Source organism: Barbus barbus, assembly GCF_936440315.1.
Source record: "Barbus barbus genome assembly, chromosome: 26".
Classification (NCBI taxonomy): domain Eukaryota; kingdom Metazoa; phylum Chordata; class Actinopteri; order Cypriniformes; family Cyprinidae; genus Barbus; species Barbus barbus.
In genome coordinates, this window is record NC_136754.1 from 1,493,837 (window position 1) to 1,515,066 (window position 21,230).

At 36.0% G+C, this 21,230-nt stretch overlaps 1 protein-coding gene across 1 annotated transcript in view; it reads left to right on the forward strand.

Moving 5' to 3' along the window:
• eps15l1b (epidermal growth factor receptor pathway substrate 15-like 1b) overlaps window positions 1-20,732 on the forward strand; it is a 78,481-nt gene extending 57,749 nt beyond the window's left edge. The window contains exon 25 of the transcript XR_013782100.1: window positions 20,633-20,732. The gene's annotated coding sequence lies outside the window, so the exon portion shown is untranslated. The remainder of the gene's footprint in view (window positions 1-20,632) is intronic.
• Window positions 20,733-21,230: the final 498 nt, after the last annotated feature.

Consider the following 21,230-nt stretch of genomic DNA (forward strand, 5'->3'; position numbering starts at 1 on the left):
GTTGGTAACCAAACAGTTGCTGGTAGCCATTGACTTCCATAGTATGGAAACAAAATAGTGTGGAAGTCAATGGCTACCAGCAACTGCAGTGAAGATATAAGTATCTTACTATGATTTTGATTAAATCACCCTTTATATGGTCAGAAAAATGTGGCCACAACATTAGCGTCGCTAAAGCTGCTTTCAGGTCGCTTTCAGCCATTGACTTCTATAGTAAGAAAAAATATTCTAGCTTTCGCCAAGTGTATTTTGATTAAATCACTGTTTATGTGGTGAGAAAACATCAAACTGCTGTAAATTCTGAGTTTATAGTGATTCTATGGTAATATTTTAGTATCTTACTACAGAACGTATCTACAATCTTTACTAGCTAGGTTGGAGCTTTGTGTTTTGCTCAATGCAGTATTTTTCTGATTATATAATTTAATCCCTCTGAGTCCTTTTTTTGGCACAATTTTTTTTTTAAATCGAATGACCTCTGTTATGGTGATAGCATTTAACTTATGCACAATATACAACTAAAACGACTAGAATACACCCAAAGTTATATAACTAAGAATAGAGTAATGAACGACAGAGTCAGTTCAAATAAATGAACCCTTTGAATGAACTGATTCACTATAATGAATGAGTCAGATGAGTTCAGAAGTGCAGATCGATCATCTATCTATCAATCAACCAACCAACCCAACCCAACCAACCATCCGTCCATCAATCAGTCCATCCGTCGTTCTGTCATCTCAGAGTCAGTTCATTTCAGTGAGCACCTCGTATGAACCAATTCACCAGAACGAATGAGTCATTGCAATTGAAGAGTTGCTTTGAATTGAAGAATTGCTTAGATTAGGGTTAATAATGGCCTTAACCTGGTGTTTGGTGTAGTTTGGAATGCATTTTTCTTTTTTTAATTCTCCAAAACCATCTGAAAGGTGTGTACATAATGTAAAGCAAACCTCTGCACCAATTACAATGTTTTAAGCTTGTCGGCTTTCCCTTTTAAGGTACTCGATGCAAGTGCACATAGTGAGAACATTTTAAACATAAGGCTGTTCTGAGCGATTGCTTTTATAGATAGAAACTATGAATCATCTTGCAATGTAGGGAAACACATAGGAGGGCAGTTGGGCGGTGACTGTGTGCAACTGTCAAAAAAAGAAATAAAACATACAACAGCTGAAGGCGGGTGGGTGGGCGGCTGTTCGTTTTTTTTTTTTTTTGATTATGAAGATTTCCAGTTTGGGAATAGATTGATTTAGGTACAGTCAGCTATTTTGAACCACAAGAAAAGAAAAGAAAACATGGGCTGACTTCAAAGCCTGTCCAAACATACATTTCTGACATGTTTCATGAGCTTTTGGGTAATGCTATAATTGCCTTGTGGTATTTTCTGAACTGTCTTTTCTCACAAAGTCTGACTATAATATCTGTTAAGCATAACCGAAGGAGAGAGAGACGTGACGACGTTTGAAAGACACCCGAAAGGCTCACAAGCAGGTAATTATGATGTATTGTGTTTCAAGTGCACCTCGTAACAGTAGGTGCACAGTTTGGGTCTCGACTCTGTCAGTGTGTAGGTTTAGCCTGAATGTGGATCGTACAGAGAATGATCTCAATTCGATCTCGCGCAGCTGCTATGGGGTTGAACTGCTTGACCTGCAGTGATTAAGGGACTTGTGTTGATCGGGTGGGTTCAAATTTCCTTCACTGAGGAAAATATTACCACTGATCCACTGTGACTCACGAGACTTAGAGTTCATCTATCTATCAATCTATCTATCTATCTATCTATCTATCTATCTATCTATCTATCTATCTATCTATCTATCTATCTATCTATCTATCTATCTATCTATCTATCTATCTATCTATCTATCTATCTATCTGTTTCATCATTCTGTTGTTCTACCTATTGTTCCATCCATCCATCATTCTATTTTTTGCTCCATCCATCCATCCATCCATCCATCCATCCATCCATCCATCCATCCATCCATCCATCCGTCGTTCTATTTTTGTAGCTATCATTCCATCCATCCATCCATCTGTTCATCGTTATATCTATCTATCTATCTATCTATCTATCTATCTATCTATCTATCTATCTATCTATCTATCTATCTATCTATCTATCTATCTATCTATCTATCTATCTATCTATCTATCTATCTATCTATCTATCTATCTATCTATCTATCTATCTATCTATCGTTTCATCCATCCATCCATCCATTGTTTTATCATTCTATCCATCGTTCCATCCATCCATCCATCATTCTATCATTCTGTCTATCTTTGTAATATTTTAATATGAATACATTTCATATTCTGTCTATGCATCGATATATTTGTACTTGATATAACGTCATATTGTTATATGAATATGCTGCATAATTATGATTATATACATAATTATTATTACAAAACTGGTTTCAGTCAGTGTGAGGGGTGTGTCTGACGTAACTGCTGTTCCGATTGGCCGCTCCCACTCCTCACCTCTCAGTAGTGGTATAGTCATCTGACATCATCTCACGTCCAGTCTGTGTTTGTTTTACATTGTAACGCTGGTTGCCTGGCAACATCACACCTTCGGGAAAAGGAATGCTTCCACTCTAGAATGTTGATTCCTCATCATTCTGATGGAATGATTTTGTGGTGAAAGAGACAGTGTGAACCTGAGGTGAAAGGTCAAGCAGGCTATTGGTCAGTCTGAGAAGGACATATGGAGGAGGAGGTGTCATAACCTCTGTGCTCCTTAACCTTGACTGTCCATCTCCTCCTGTCCCTCTAGGTGACCCTTCATCACCTCCAGGCTTGTGTGCTAATCAGTGGAGCTGTCAAGGGCTGCTAAAGCATGACCCTGGCCCAGGGCCAGAGTGTGTCACAAGCACCAGGCACTCGTCTGCATTAAGCATCTCTTTTGTTGTTGTTGTTTAAGTGAGTGAGGGTGCAAGTCTGGACAACTTCTTCCAGCTTAGGGTGCGATTTTGTCTGTTTTTGTGCAGTCAACGGATAAGAGTGTCTGATCCCTAAACCGAGCGATGTGTCCCCTCCAGTTACAGAGCAGCTGTCTTAGAGACCTGCTCTACCTGTGACCCGTAAGAAAGAAAATCACCATTGAAGCATCTTTAAAATCTCACTTATTTCTCTACTAGTCGAAAGTTAGGAGCAATTACAAGCTTTTATGTTTAAGAAAGATGTTAATATATTAACAAAACATTTTATGATGCTTGATACTTTTGTTAAATTGCATTAAATTGATCAAAGGTGACAGTAAAGACATTTATAATATTACAAAAGATTTTTATTTCTAATAAAATGCTCATAAATCATGGTTTCACAAAAATATTAAGCAGCAAAAGCTGTTTTCAACATTGATAATAATCAGAAATGTTTGTTGAGCAGTAAATCAGTATATTAGAATGATTTCTGAAGATCATGTGACACTGAAGACTGGAGTAATGATGCTGAAAATTCAGTCTTAATCACAGCAATAAATTACATTTTAAAATTTGAATTATTGAATTATTTACAATTTGACCGGTGGTGCAGATTAAACGATGAGCATACCTTCTTGCATAACTCAAATAAATTTTGAATCAAATAAACGAGGTTTGTGTGTGAAGAATCAGATGGCAGGCTGAACGTTTGCCAGGTTTACTCTCGTTGTAGTAATACTGGTAATGTGAACTAATCAGTTGTTCGTTTGCATTGTCATTAGACTCTGAGAATAGCATCAGAGGAATGAAAGGGGGGTTTTGCTGGAGTTTCATACCTTAACCATTTCCTGTCCCAACCTGAGCCGTTCATCTGCTTTCAAAAGATACAAAAACGTTCAAAAGGGGAAAAGTCCCGTAAAACATGCGTTCATATTCTCTGTTTTCATTTTCACTCATGCGTTGCTTGTCTCTCCAAAATCTGCATTAACACCACATGCATTCATGCACGGCTTTATTAGTGTTTAATGTTACACTGAAATTGCATCCTTAAAGGAATAGTTTTCACAAAAATAAAAAGATGTTTTCTCACCCTGATATTGTTTCAGATCTGTATGCTATTATTTTTTCCATGCTTCATGAAAGCTGACATTTTCTGAACACTCGTTACATAGCTTTTTTTATAGCTTATAATGACCAGATGCTGTCAAGCTCCAAAAAAAGCAATACAAACCTCCATAAAAGGGTAATATGAAATACTAATATGAGTTGGACTGACTTAAGGTTGAGTAAATAATGACAGCACTTTCATTTTTGAGTGAACTTTCCTTTTCCACTGATCCATGGTGATTGCTGACAAAATATATGAATCACTGAATGCCTCTGTCAACTTTCATTTTGAAATGAGCCTCTGTGTGTCTCTGTTCCACCTGAGGGCCCTCAGAGGTCATGACTTCACTCCTGAAATGCATTTACAAATGAATTAACCCTGCAACAAATCATCTCCACATTAGAATGAACATGAGCGTGATTTCCAGACATATTTGGGAGATCATTGAAGTCAACAGGAAATCAAATCATTGGCTTTGTTAAAGGAATCATTCACCCAAGATGTAGACGAATTTGTTTCTGTATGGGAACGGATTTTGAGAAATGTAGCATTACATCACTTGCTCAGCAATGAATGGGTGCCGTCAGAATGAGAGTCCAAACAGCTGATAAAAACATCACAATAATCCACACCACTCCAGTCCATCAGTTAACATCTGGAGAAGACAAAAGCTGTGTGTTTGTAAGAAGCAAATTCATCATTGACGTAAATCGTTGCTTCCAGCTAAAATTCGAGTCCTCTATACATAACATTATTTTCTCCAGTGAATAAGTCGTCTCATCTGAATCAGGAGAGAAATCTGCACCAAGCCAAAACAGCTCTCAAAAAAATGTGTCTGGATTTTGATGTGAGAGACAACAGGAGATGGACTTTTTCACTGGAGGAAGCATTATTATGGATTATAGACATGTATTTTAGGCAGAAGTGGCAGTTAAAATGTCTTAATTATGAACTTGTTTTTTTACAAACATGCAGCTTTTGTCTTCTCAAGATGTTAATTGATGGACTGGAGTGGTGTGGATTTGTGATGTTTTTATCAGCTGTTTGGACTCATTCTGACGGCACCCATTCACTGCAGAGGAAGTGATGGAGTGCTACATTTCTACAAATCTGATGAAGAAACAAACTCATCTACAGTTTGGATGTCCAGAGGGTGAGCACAATTTCAGTTTAATTACTGTTTTGTCCCTGTTTAGTAGTATCAGGCTGATATGGAAGTGAGATCAAATGAGGGAAACTGAATGAAATGCTCCTGTTAGAGGAACCACCTCAGTCTTTCAGTTCTCACTGATTTCAGTTTAGTATGAGTTCAAACCTTTCCGTGTTCACATGGGACGCAATAATTATTGACACCAACAATATCAGAAATGGGACGTGTTTCTCCACCCATTTAAAAGATGCCGATCTAAACTATGTACATATATTGTTTTTTTTACGTTTGTGCCTCCCTAACAGACCACGTTGTCGGGTCGTGACCCCCCAGTTGAGCACCTCTGCTTTATAATATCATAACTTTACAGTTAGCTTGGTTAGTTGTTTTTGTTCCTGGGTGGGAGTGTTTACAAGAGGACGGGCGTAAACAGGAGGAAGGAGGTTGTTGTTGAGGTTGAGTAGCGGTTTGTGTGGTGAGAAGGGTTATGCTCATATACCGCCCTGAAAGGAAGCCCATACAACACACATACACACACTCACATCAATAACAGATCTTTACATACAGATTGAATGGAGAATTCGGTCCCAATGCACAAACAAGTGAGTGTTGCTGTGATTTGATTCGGGTCAGTGGCACTGCAGAAATATTGTTGCATCACTAATGACTTCATAATAGGTGCTTTTCCTACTTTTATAATAGTTACCAGATGCACGTCTTTAGCGAATACTGCCTCGAGTATTTCCTTTAACATTGCTCTTATCTGTTTACAAAGGGCTGGTCTTCTGATGCATATGCACACAGTATTTAACAGTGTTTGATGCATGCATGCAAAACTGCAAGCTTTCTTGATCTAAGAAGCTCTAATATGATAATCAGAAGCACAGGCTTTTAGACTGTTTTCATGGAATCAAGTTGTGTTTTCACTGATATTATGAATGCATCTGAGGAAGAACTAATCGATCACATTAAATCTTTGAGAGTTTGGTTTTTCGGAACTTCGTAGCAAGTGAAATAATCTGCATATTTTCTATATATAATCTGCAGCTGCGTCGATGCTACATGGTTTAATACAAGCTTAATTTATGGGAAAAATTATTCCTGCTATATAATATGATTTAATAACAGTTTTAAATGAATAGATTACGGATGCATTTGGATTAATGTACTGTATGATTAATGTATGCTCATGGTTATCTTTAGAATTTCCAAATGTCATTTACAAGAATGTGTTAACTTTTAACTTTGAATATTATATAGCCTAATCGTTATATGCAGAATTGCCTGATGTTTATGGCAAACCTAATCTGTCATTCATTTTCATTTGTTTCATTTCTAGGAAATGACACAAATGGTGTATCAAGGTAATGCACAACCACTGCTAATGTGGCATTTTCATTTTAATATCTATAGATTACATGACAGTTAGGCTGTTTTTCATCAGTGGCAGGTTCTAGGTTGATGATGTTGGTCGGATGTGAGATTAATAAAGAGCTGTCATGATGAAACAGTGACGCCAAAGGGGCACGTTGAAAAGCATCCTGGGAAGCATCTGCTGTCCGTCGTGCCTGCAGACACATGATAATGAAATCCCTCACATGCACATGCATGAACAGCATGCATGTGTTTCTCTCCTTCGTTGCCATAGTTTTACTCAAAACAAAAACTCACATCTTTTCTCTTAAACTGCTCCATCTGTCAGTGTTTACGCTTTCACTTTTTCCAGAAGAAATTCAGTGTTTTCTTTCAGGTTTATCATCTTTCTTGCGTTTTCCTTTCAGGCGGATGTTGAGAATGGAGAAGATTCCACCTGTTTTATCCTTCATTGTGAGATATTTCAGATATTCATGAAAGAAGGTGTCAGAATCTTAGTATGACAGTTTTGAAACCCGTGTAGTCAGAGAGAGATGAAAAGAGACTGAAAGAGGGAAATATCAGGTACCTGTTATGTGAGGATGATACGGTCATATCAGGTGGAAGCAGATTGTTATGGGTCATAAATACGTTTTTATTGTCAGTGTTGATGGTACAATTCAGTTCCTCATATTTTGTGTTTGAACAATCAAGCTTGCCAAACAATGCTACTTATAGCTACTACTGTATATGAGGTGAAATACTACAACAAAACTACATTTCCCATCATTCTCTGTGGCAGCACAAGAACAGATAAAGCATCTGTAGAGTCCAACAGTCTGGTTCTGGAAGTAAAAATCACATTCATTCATTTTCAATAATATTTTTAACCCTGTAATGTCTGACATATGAAATAGCCTGAAAAAAAATAATTTCTTTAAATAGAAACATCAGTTTTATTTCAGTTTAAACTGAGCAGAAATACTCAATTTGGTGCAGATGCCGATATTTATATGGCCAAAAAGATGAAATTCTTGTACTTTAAGTCAATGAGGTCTTTATAACAGCATAGCAGATATTACATAAAATGCATATATCAGTCGTCGCTCTGTATCTCCAATAATGTGTCTTAGTAAGATTATATGAAATACTTAGTTTGAAGGTAAAAAACATATAATGATGGCTGACAGATGAACTAATAAATGTTCCTCAAAACCCCGATGATCATATTTGATCATATGCATGTATTGCAATAATCTTAAAGTATATTGTTATACATACATCCACATCTAGAGTTTTCATTTTGATTATTTTGTTTGCAATGCTTCGTGTAGTTCTTAAAGCCGCAAAATCACTGTTGCACTCTCTTATACCTGATGCACTCCTTTTGTGCAAAAAGCTTACAGTATTTCTTGAGGAGTGATAAAAATGAATGTTGTAATAGTAAATATGAATATTCATGTAATCAAATATGTATTTTTTTTTATCAGACTATCAAGCTTGTAAGCAACAAGGCAATCACCAAAACCACCGCTAACCAGTACATACCATGCTTTTGATGAGAAATATAAGAGAGTAAATGTTTTTAATAGCATCACAGTATAAGTTACATATGCTAAACTTAATCCTTTCAGCCAATGGACCAGTACAAATGTGCACTTTGACTCCTGGAAGTTGCATTGCAGGTGGATCTGATTAGATCTTGTGATTTTCAAGAAATCCTTTCCAGCTTTTGTGTGCAATATGCATCAAACGGTCAGCAAAATGATCCATTGTGGAAAATGCATATGGACCGTTTGTCCAGGAAAAAGACGTGGATGATTCATTTCTGTTGTTTACACCTAAATCAAACATAATCTTGACCTTTTTTCAACTGAAGAACAGGACCGAGCAACGGGCCTTCTTGTGTGTGAATGAGACTTTCTGTAGAGTCCATTTGAGTTCATGATGAATACTGAGAACTAACCGTTTACACGCCCTCGATATCTTCTCATGTGACTCATAACATGAGCTGAGATTTTATATGTGAACTTTAAATTTGCGACTGATTTAATTAATGGCCAACCGCTGCTTAAAGTTAAAATAAAGTTTCTGCAGTGGTTCCTTGCAACACCTTATATTGTAAAAAAGTAAAAAAATTATATTATTTCTAGTTAAGTAAATAATGTAGTTTTTTTTCAATGTAGATTCAGCAAAGAATCCTTTTTTAGCTGTTATTGAGTCATCTTGATCGGATAGCTTCTCAACAAGACACATGCACGATTCAAGGAGTCATTTAAACCCTGCAGGACGATGCACAAACTGAACCTTAATGCTGTTAGAGGGCTGGTTTCATTATTAAACCTATGAGCAATCATTTCAGTGATCCTCTGCAATGATTCTTCAAAGGCTTTGGGTTGTAAAACCCTTTTTGTGACCTTTTTAAAACTGTAGTGTGCTCGTAGGTGACAGATGGATGCTCAATGGCACGCTGTGCGGTTTAACGTTGGCTGCATGACACTCATATGTGTACTTTCAGAAGTGCTGCTCAGAGGAAGCGGCAGAGAAAGTTTGTGATTGCAAAACAGCTGCAGCGTTCCCTGCTCACACACTTACACGGCCCAAAGGATGACTCAACTGGTTTCATACATTAACTTGAGGCTTATAAAGATACTTTTTAAAGAAGCTCTGACTAACAGGAAGCTTTGGAACTCTTGAGGTTTCACCTGATGCTGTCAGATATTTCCATCTCACCTCAACGGCTCCTGAGCTTCATTTATCAGTCATTACAGCATCTGAACTGCTGAGTTTGGCGTTTTTTGTTTTTTTAAACAGAAACATCAGAATTCTGATTCTGACTTCATTTCTCTTTTTCTGTTACTTTGTGTCTGTGAAAGCTCAGAGGAAAATGATATTGATCGTACATATAGTGGAGTTCAGTTATGTTTCATTTAGGTGTTAACCTAAATTTCCTTTGCAGCAATTTGGTCTTGAAAAAATTTGATGACAGATGCTTGAGTTCATATTGCGTATTCTTTGGCTGAAAATGTCCTCAACCTCAGGCCATTCAAAATGTGGATGAGTTTGTTTCTTCATCAGATTTGGAGAAATGTAGCATTACATCACTTGCTCAGCAATGGATGCTCTGCAGTGAATGGGTGCCGTCAGAATGAGAGTCCAAACAGCTGATAAAAACATCACAATAATCCACACCACTCCAGTCCATCAGTTAATGTCTTGTGAAGCCAAAAGCTGTGCGTTTACAAGAAACAAATCCATTATTAAGACCTTTTTTACTTCAAACCATTGCTTCTAGCTAAAATATGAGTCCATTCTCCAATGAAAAAGTGGTCTGGTCTGAATCAGGAGAGAACTCTGCACAGATCAAGCACCGTTTACAAGCCAAAACAGCTCTAAACTAATTTTGATCTTAGAGACAATGGAAGATGGAGTTTTTCACTGGAGGAAGCGTTATTATGGATTATGGACTCATGTTTTGGCCTGATGCAGCTTTTGACTTCACAAGACATTAACTGATGGACTGGAGTGGTGTGGATTATTGTGATGTTTTTTATCAGCTGTTTGGATTCTGACGGCACCCATTCACTGCAGTGCGTCCATTAGTGAGCAAGTGATGGAATGATACATTTCTACACATCTGGTGAAGAAACAAATGCAACTACATCTGAAATAGCCTAAGGGCGAGTACATTTTAAGCAAATTTTCACTTATCAGTATAAACCATCACAGAAAATCATGTATTTCATCTGCATCTTTTAAGTAGAAACATCTGAGAAGCAGAGTCATGCTGTCTCAATTGTCTCTGTGCAAACAGAGATCTCACGCATGATATTTCTGCACTCTTTGTTTGCTGATTTACATATTTCCCATCTGTAATGAGGGCAGCTCTGTGGCTCGGTGTGGGCGTTGAGGGTGGCCCGGGACGGTTTTTACAGCGTGTGTAAAAATGTTGGCATTGAACGAAGCCACAAACATGAGCGTGTGATTCACTTTCCTGTGTGCATGCGGCTTAATAAACATCCGAATACCAAAACACTAGGTACCCCTCGCTTATTCTGCGCTGACCCCATCATCAGACGGCCATTTTTAGAGCGCGCCGGAAACATCTTGCTTGGGTGTGGCGCGTAACTCCAATCCCACTAATGACGGGTTGGTGGGGGATTGTTCTAATCTAGCAAACCCAAAGTTTAAGGAACTTTCCTTCTAACTTTAAGATGGAAAAGACTCGAACGGCCATTTCCCAAGCACACACATTACTGTACGTCCTCACGATACGACCACCAGGAGAGAACATGGATGTAAAGTGAGCGTGCATTCCTTTAAATATCAGGCCACCCACTCAAAGACTAACAGAGGAACATCCTGAACGTGTGTATTTAAAGGTGAACTCTTTCTGTCTTGTGTTTGCTCACGTATTAATAATTTTATGAGAGGTACTTCAGACGTCTCGGAGGGGATCGTACATGTGGAGCTGGCAAATCCAAAGCTAAATGCAGCAAAGGGCAAAAATATACTGTAGATATCAGTTCCAAACTAGTAAGGACACATTTTTGGTTGTTTTTGAATGGTTTTAAAGGGATAGTTCAACCTAAAATGAAGACTTTCGTCACCATTTACACATTATTTTCCATAGAACATGAATTGAGATGTTTTTGAGGAGATTGGATTGAACTTGGACTGTGATTTATACCAACAACCTCCAGAAAAGACAATAAAGCACCATAAAAGTATCATAAATATTGTCCAAAATGATCAAAAGAGACATTAAAGACATTTTTAATGTTACAAAAGATTTCTATTTCGAATAAATCCTTCTATTGAACTTTGTATTTAGCAAAAATTCCATAAAAATATGAAGCAGAACAACTGTTTTCAACATTGCAGAAATGTCTCCTGAGCAGCAAATCAACAAAATGTTGTCTATATGACTTTTGCACTGTATTACAAATCTTTTAAAGTCAGATGGTAACTTTATATGAGAAACAGACACAAAACACAAAGCGACACTGTAAAAATGTTTGTAATTTTACAGAAAAATGCTGTAACAATACTAGTGTAAAAACCTGTTAATTGGTTACAGTAGCTTACTATATGCAATATAAAATTGCAAATAATTTAAAATCATATTATATGTAATTTTACTGTAAAATAGCATATAATATAGTTGATTAATTTTATGAGAAGTACTTCATGTGTCTTTGAGGGATACATACATATGGAGCAAAGTTGTTGACCGGCAAATCTAAACCTAAATGCACCAAAAAATATACAACTTGTAAGGACATTTTAGTTGTTTTTGAATAGAATTTCCATGTGTGTTCCACAGAAGAAAGTCATACAGGTTTGGAATAAAAGGTGAAATTGCTAATTGTAATTTATTTAATTAAATGAGTAATAACATAAATTATTAATTATTATTATTTTTTAAATAAAAAAAATATTTTAATTAATTAATTTTTTGTTATTATTATTTTAGTTAATTTATTTACATTTTTATTTAATTTTCTTTTTTTTGGATGAACGGTCAGACAATCACCATTCAACCTGCTCTCTAGGTGACCGCGCATTTTCCGAACATGGCATTTATGTCATCATCCGCTTTTAGCCGAGGTGACTCACCGTGTCGCAGTCTGGTGTGAAGGAGTCGTAGGTACCCATGATTCCTACGCGCTGGGCTTTTCTTGGAATGTGCTCCGGCTGTAGGATTGTTCTCCTTCCTGACCCTCGGCAGTCCTTTTGTCTCCGGAGCGACGTGTGCTAATTACAGAATTCCGCCAGCGTGCCGAGGCCGTTCGGCTCTTTTACTCCCATAAAGGAGCGAGCTGGGGATATATTTGGACCTGTAGCTATGCATTGCCCTTGCATAAATGACAGGAAGATGCTGACACATAATTGTACCATTCTGAAATGCCCCACATACGAGACGCCAAGTCAATTCCAAAAGCTTAATTGACTATAATGCCACGAGTCAATTGTAGCCTTTTCGCGTACAAGGTGATGTTATCACAGACCTACGTTTAAAAAAGCTAACTACATGACCATGTACATGTAGCCTGACCACCTTTTTATACTTGATTAGTTATGAAGGCCTTAAAGAGATTACAATGAAAGTCAATGGGGTCCGGTGTTTGACTGTGATTAAAAGTATGTTCTTTTGTTTTCTGCTGAAGAAAAAAGTCAAAAACGTTGGGAAGAACATGAGCGCGAGTAAAAGATGATAACTAACCCTTTAAACATACATTTCTGGTGTTCCAAATATCATTCAGCCATACTACTATTTTAGCAGTATGCAGTATATACATTATTGTTCAAAAGTTTGGTGTTTTTAAAATACTTTTATTCATCAAGGATACATTAAATCCATAAGAACTGAAATATATATCAGCAAAATATATAAAGTAGCACAACTGTTTTCAACATTGATAATAATCAGAAATGTTTCTTGAGCAGCAAATCAGCATATTTCTGAAGATCATGTGACACTGAAGAAAATTCAGCCTTGATCACAGGAATAAATTACATTTTAAAAATAATTTACATAGAAACCAGTTATTTTAAATGAAAATAATATTTCACAATTTTACAGTTTTTACCATATTTTTAATCAAACAAATTCAGCCTTGGTGAGCAGAAGAGGTTTCTTTGTTTCTACTTAAATGCAATACCCAGGTTTTTTTTACATATTTAATTTTCTCTAAACTGGATTGAAAATCAACTACCATTAGAAACAAACACACAGACGTATAAATTAATTATACTGTTTGTTATAATCTGGCCAATGCAAAGTCTTCTGTACTCAATGAAATGGTAAGAACATGGTAAAACGTCATGGTTAATGATGAGTTTCCTTTCGTTCAGCGGGCCAAAGGATGATCTGTCCATGGTATAGGCGAATGACAGCGGCCCATGAGAACATCTGTGTGTTTTGTGAGTCAGTTTTTCTGCCCTGCGTTTACAGCAAGTGCTTGTGAAGTGACTCAGAGCAGCGGTGTAACTCAGCAGAGGTCTGCCGTTCCTGTGAGCTCACCGCCGGCGTGTGCTGTGAGATCCATGAGCGCTTCAGCTTTTATACCGCCGCTCAAAATAACCGCCCTCCCATTGGCTGAGAAAACAGCTCTCGTTGAATCACACCGAGCCAATTAGACAGTGACACTTCCTGGCCTGTGAAAAGATGTTTCCTGTTGATAGAAGGTGCTGGAGAGCGAGAGCGGCTGCAGCCTCCTACTGTTTTCCTGGACCTCGCTGTTGTTACACAAACACGCTTGTACTTCTGCAGTCGGTGGACATGAAAGCACTGTTATTGACGTTTTATGTTCCAGGAATATTTGAAAGACATTTTATGTTTGTGCTATTTGCTAAATCAAGTGTCACTATGCTCATATTAGTATTAGTTATGTGATGAAACCTCTAACCTGTAACCTCTTATTATATTTTAAAAATAGTATGCGGGACTTAATTGGAGGATACTATTTTACTTTTTACATTTATTTTATTTCATGTTTGCATAGTACTTTTTTTTTCATTTGTGCTATGCTAAGGCAAGCATTACTATGACTAGCGCTCATATTAGTGTTAGTCGTGTTAGTTATAACCTCTAAAAAGTCTAAATATTATATATTATTTTTTTTATTTTAATATAATATATATATTTTATTTTAAAGGCAATATATAGTGTTTTATTTTTAATAGCATGCAATAGTATTATTTTATTTTAATTTAATCTTTTTTATTTGTTGATGTGTTAGTTATAATCTCTAACACTAATCTCTAATATTTCATTATTTTATTTGTTTTGTTTTAATAGTACGTATACCATTAATAATACATTTTATTTTTTTATTTAATAGTATGTATACCATTAATAGTACATTTAAATTTTTTGGGAAATATGCAGTAGTATTTTATTTGTTTTGTTTTAATATTTATCCCATTAATAGTAAATTTTTTTTTTTTTTGGAAGTATGCAGTTGTATTTTTATTTTATTTTATTTAGTTTTTTATGGACTGTAGTACTGTGTGTACTTTTTTTTCATTTGTGGTATTTGCAAAATCATGCATCCCTATTACTAGCACCTATAATGTGATCAAACCTTTAATAATAAAGTTGAGTGTGCACATCATCCTGCAGTGTTTGTGCTCCAGACATGAACAATTCCTTAAATAATAATTACAAATATAATTACATTGCATTTTTATTCCAAAAATACATTACTGATTTAGTCTGAAGCTATAAGTGAAATGGCATTGTCTGACGTTTGCACTGGAAAGTTCAGTCGTGCCGCAGGAAATCACACGCACACAAACACACATTAACATTGTGTGTGTTTAAACAGCAGCAGGTTCATGCTTTCACATGCATGTAGAGACGCTTCCTCTGTTTGTGCTGAACAGTGGAAACATGCTGTCTGAACAAACACTCATGACCTCACAGATGCTTGCCATGTTTAGACGACATATTCTCGTCATGTTCAGAATACTATCATACCTGGGCTGTTTCTGCAGTGTGTATACATATAGGATGCATTTATTGTATGCATTGAAAATCCGAATTGCATTGGCCAAAATGTACCCATTTTTGTCCATTTGTTTTGTGTTTGAACTGGAAGCTATATCAGCTGCAGTTTTTAGCATCTTCACTGTTTGACCAGATTGTCAAGCATTTATTTTGGAGATGCTAAAAAATATTTTAATGTCACATGACACAACATAACGATGTCACATGAAATCCTTATAATTACATATTGCTCCACATACTGTTTCACAAATAGCTAAACTTAATTGGTCGATAACATTTTTATTTTATTTTATTTATGCACTTTTTGCTTTTGTGCTGTTTGCTAAGTCAAGAAACTAGTGATCATATTAGTGTTAGTTATGTGATGAAAGCTCTGATGAAAAATCTTTTATTTTCTGAACACACATTATTATTACCCCCCCCCCCCCCTTTTTTTTTTTTTTTTTTGCTGTTTGTCAAGCATCGCTATTACTGGTGCTCATTGTTAGTGATGTGTTTATTATTATTTATATTAAATTCTTTTTTTGCCAAGTTTTATTTTATTTTATGCACAGTACTTTTTGTCAAGCATCACTATTACTGGTGCTCGTTAGTGATGTGTTTATTATGATTTATTTTAATTTCTTTCTCTTTTTTTTTTTGCCCAGTTTTATTATTTAATTTAATTTAATTTAATTTAATTTTATTATTTCATTATTTCATTTCATTTCATTATTTCATTTCATTTCATTATTTCATTTCATTTCATTATTTCATTTTATTTTATTTTATGCACAGTACTTTTTGTCAAGCATCACTATTACTGGTTCTCATTGTTAGTGATGTGTTTATTATGATTTATTTTCATTTATTATTTATGATATTTTTTGCTATTTTATTCTTTATTTTAATTTTGCCCAATATTAACCGTATTGTTTTGGTGAAACTAAAGCTCGATGAGTTCTCTTTTCTCTTTCAGTTCTCCATTATGCAGTATTGCATTGCCATGAACTCAAATCAAGCCTCAAGAAGGAGGGGAATATTTTGCATCACCACAAATCTATCAGATTTACTTCAAACTGTCACATGCCATTGACTTTAATGTACAAGAATGACAGCTAATGCTCATTACACTTTTCACCATGTCTTTCCAGATAAACCTCCCTTTACTGTGCATTAAGGAGACTTCCGCTACTAACGTGTTTTACGCAACACGGGAGCTGTGAACATTTACAGTAAGCGCTAATAGTCACTCCTCCATTTTCTCTTGAATTCTGTGGTTTTATTTACAGAAATCGGTGTGTTTACAAGCTCCTGCACATTCTCACAAGCCCTGTTAATCGGATTGTAATCTGCATGATCTCTGGATTGTTTTTATGCAATATGATGCAAGTAATAAGCAAAACTGGGATGTTTGGTAGCTTTAATCACTGCCAATAAAAGAGCGTGATGACTTCACACGATCAGAAGATGTTTATGGTGGTTGTGAGGAATTTTATCTCTACTGCATAATAGCTGTGGTCACCAATCATTAAATAACAAAAACAAATAGTCCTTTTACTGTTAACACTGTGACCTGTTACGGTTTCTGTAATATGAAAGCTTAATAACTCTCATGATTCTTGTGGTGAGATTAACAGGAGCAGGAATGACATTAGATTTAGCATTTGTTGGTTTAGCAATTTATTTTTACCTAATGTTTAGTTTACTCTTTGGTTAGTTTTTTCCCTGCTGCAGAAAGTTCATGGTCAAGACTGAAGTGAAGAGTAGTTAAAACTAGTATTTTATCGCATAAATAACTTTACAGCCAAACAAGTGTCACTGAGGCCACAATGGACAACTTATCCATATATATGGAACAGTAATGATCCATATATATATATAAAGATAGTTTTACCCTCTGGTAAAAATTTTTAGGTCCTTTGTTTGATGAAAAATATACCCAAATTCTGCTGTTAATCACATTTGAATTCAAATAGGTTTTTGAAAGAAGTCGAAAAAAACTTATTTGATTAAAAATATAGTAAAATACAATAAAAATGTGAAATATTATTACAATTTAAAAGAACTGCTTTCTATTTGAATATATTTTAAAATATAATTTATTTCTGTGATCAAAGCTGAATTTTCAGCATCATTACTCCAGTCTTCAGTGGCACGTGATCCTTAAGAATTTCTGATTATTATTAATAATGGAAACCGAGATACATATTTATTTAAGGATTCTTTGATGAATAGAAAGTTCAAAATAAGAGCGTTTATTTAAAATAGAAATCTTTTGTGTCATTATAAATACCTTTACTGTCACTTTTAATCAATTTAATACATCCTTGATGAATAAAAGTATTAATTTCTTTAATGTGAGTAGCAGTGACCTCCCATAATTTGAGTAAATATGAATCTCCTTCCTCATAAAGCGACACCAATGCATTATTAATTGCTGTTGGACAAATCTCAAAAACCTCTACAATCTTCACACGTTATCCTAAAGAGCGTGTTTGACATGAAACAGTCAGTAGGTGAAACAGAACTGGCTCTGTGAAATCCTGGCTCTCTTAAAAAAAAGCAGCTCTTTCTCAGCAGCAATTGCTTAAAACACCTCGTTCTAGGAAAAAGAATGTGCGCCCTTGTTCCAAATATAGCGTCTTTGGTCAGCAGAGTTTCTCCTGGTTGTGGCTCTGGGAAAGGAGGCTTTTGATCTGGGTCAGGCCCTGTGTATGTTGTTTACTCAGGGCTCGAGGCAGTCGAGGGCCCAGTATTCTGGCCAGAACTGCGGTCGCACATACTCAAGGCCGAGAGGCCGACCACAGACTGACCAGAAGGACACAATCCAGAGCTTAGGCATGTTAGAAACTCGTTAGCTTGAAGTTCCACGCAACATCTTAGAAATAAAGGTTCTTCAGCGGCTCTTTAGACTAGAGCACTCACTAGAGCACTTTTGAGAACAACTTTTGTCTGTACAAGGTTCTTGAGGAGCTATATGGGTCTTTGTATATACACAAAAAGTTCTTCGTGTTTCATAAGAGGTTCTTCAAAGCATTGGTATATGGGGAGAAGAATTACAAAAATAAAAGTTTACAAATGTAAAAAGTCCACAAATGAGAATTTACATTGTCAGGAATCATAATGGACTTTAAAAAGGACCTTAAATATAGAAAAACCCCATAAAGACGTGGTATGGTGACATTTTCAAAGCGATTAAGCACATTTTTATCCCAAATGTCATTAAAAAATCTCATTATCATTAGTGTAATGTGGAAAAATAATCATATTATTTTTTTATATTTTGTACAGTATTTATATATTATTATTATACTGTTTGTTGTGCTGCCTTTAATTTATGCTGATTTAAATTACAAAAATATATATATATATTTTTTTTTTTGGGATTGAATTAGACCTGTTTTTGTGATTTCTTTATAAAAACATGTAGATAAAAAGTTATTAGTGTTTCATAAGAGGTTCTTCAAAGCATCAGTATATGGGGAGAAGAATTACAAAAATAAATGTTTACAAATTTAAGAAAAAAAAAGATTTATGAAAACAAATATGTAATACATAATCATGTTTTTTCCCCCTCGGGATTGAATGAGACCTGGACATGTTTTTGTGATATCTTTCGACTGAGATCCATCAGTAAAGGGGGATGTGTGGGATCATATATATTTTCCTGGTTGTTCCCATCCTCAGAAATCCCTGTAATTACTGTAAACATGAGCTATAGAGCCAAGTCGTGCATCGTTCCAAGCACATGTGTGTTGCAGCTGCATGTTCAAATTCATCTCTAAATTTGCTTTTATAAGCAGAGCAGTGGACGTTTTTCTAGTTCATTAAAAATTGGCATTTGTCCTGTTTTTCTGTCAGGTGCTGGTCAGACTCGGCTAGAGAGAGCGTAATGCCTGTGGACGTGTGTGTATGAGATTACACAAGATCCTGTAACTCTGGGCTGTGTCTTTAACTGTGCTCTATATAAGTCATGATAGCATGTGTAACTGATACACACAAATACATAATCGACACGGGGATCTTTCTTTCTTATGTATTTTTGTAGGACGAATTCTTTCGCCGCTTTCCCAAACACAATACAGTGACTTACATCATCAGAAAACACAATGCATGTTGAGTCAGTGACTCTGATTAACTACAAGCAGGACGTGTGTTTTATCACCGTTTCCTACAAGGAGGATGATGGTGATTAACTTCTACTGATCAGAGTTTAAAAAAGAAAGGCATTTAACACGCTCCATCAGACGCTTGTGGTTAAAATGATGAATAGAGGAGGATTTACTGTGTGTCATGTAGAATCAAGTCAAAAGGTCAAGTTGGTCAAGTCTCAAGAAAACTGGGTTAACATGTCCAGGTCGTTTTTCACCATAAATCAATTGAAAATAATGTGAAATGTGCATAAAGAAAATGAAGTAAATTAAGGTTTTTTTTTAAACTGTAACATTTAAGCTGTATATAATGTTCATGACTGTAATGTGTTTGTTTGTAATTCTCATTCATCTCAGTGATTATTCTTGTTAAATTATCATTATGGTAATGACAAAGATCATTTTTGGGAACACAATGGTTTTATGTACATGTAAATTAAAGTACAGCTTAATGTAATTAGTGTACACCTTAAAATACTGGCAGCTCTGCAAAAAAGAAAAGAAAATGTAAGTAAAATAAATAGAAAAGAAAAGAAATGAAATTATAATCACACACACACACCATGCTACCATGATGTTAAATAACTAAATAAATAAATAAATACATCAATAATAAAAAAAAAAATTTTTTTTTATATATATATATTATTAATAAATTGTATTTATTATGTCAAGTTTTAATGTGCCTTATTGTCACGACATTGCAAAACAAAATTAGTTTTCTTTATTTTTGGTGAAATATGACAAAGATCTGTTCCTGACGCAAGATTTATCATCACATTCTTAGGAAGCAACTAGTAACCCAATGCACTTTAACCGAAATCACTTACCCGAGTAACTTTTTTTCCAATTACCACACATTATTTTGTCTATTTTTTGTGCATTTATTTACTCTGTATGCTAGTGTATGCAAAAACAACTCTTCTGTATATTATCGTTTAAGGCTATGCACGTGTTTATTTGATAATCATTTAACATTCCCTAACATTGTTTTGAAGCAGATTTGCTGACTTTCAATCTAAAGTAAAAAAAAAAAGTAAAGTCGTGACGTATTGTCAAGTATGGTGACCCATACTCGAAATTGGTGCTCTGCGTTTAACCCATCCAAGTGCACACACACAGCAGTGAGTAGTGAACAAATGCACACACACACACACACCGTGAACACACACCCGGAGCAGTGGGCAGCCATGCTGCAGCGCCCGGGGAGCAATTGGGGGTTCGGTGCCTTGCTCAAGGGCACCTCAGTCGTGGTATTGAGGGTGGAGAGAGCGCTGGACATTCCCTCCCCTCACCTACAATCCCTGCCGGCCGGGGGCTCGAACTCGCAACCTTTCGATTACGAGTCCGACTCTCTAACCATTAGGCCACGACTTCCCCTATTTGTGTGTATTTCTATTTGTGTGTATTTCCGACTTCCTTCTATTCTGTTTCTAGATGCAAACATGGTGAGAATGCAGAGCCAACACTCAGAGGCCTAATCTGCTGGGGTCTTCCACGTGAAGGTGCCAAGAAAAGAAATGTAAATGTAAACAGCAGAAGATATCAGCAGTTCAATCTGTCTATTGTGAGCCTCGTACCCTGAGGGTTCAGCTCGAGTGGTAACACTAGACCATCCAGCCTGGGTTACTCTCCTCAACCTGCTTTTGTGTGGAGAGCATAAGGAGCGTTCCTGAACAAAGGTGAGGTGTCCGGGCTCCTGTATTGTGAGCAGATGTGTGAGTCATGAGTGATTGGATGTGAACTACTGAAGAACAAGTGAACATTAGATGAACTCTTCCTTTGTGTTGTATTTATAGCGTGAGTCACCTTACAGTTCGGCCATGTGACCTCAGTGGCTGCATGGGTGTGTGTGTGTGTGTGTGGTATTCCCTACGTTACTAAACATCCCTGCAAGTATAATAATACCAGTACATTTTGTCCTTGTGGGGACATTTTTTAGGTCCCCATGAGGAGACAAGCTTACAAATCATATAGAAGTTTTTTGAAAATCTAAAAATGCCCAACATTTTGTGTGAGGGGTAGGTTTAGGATA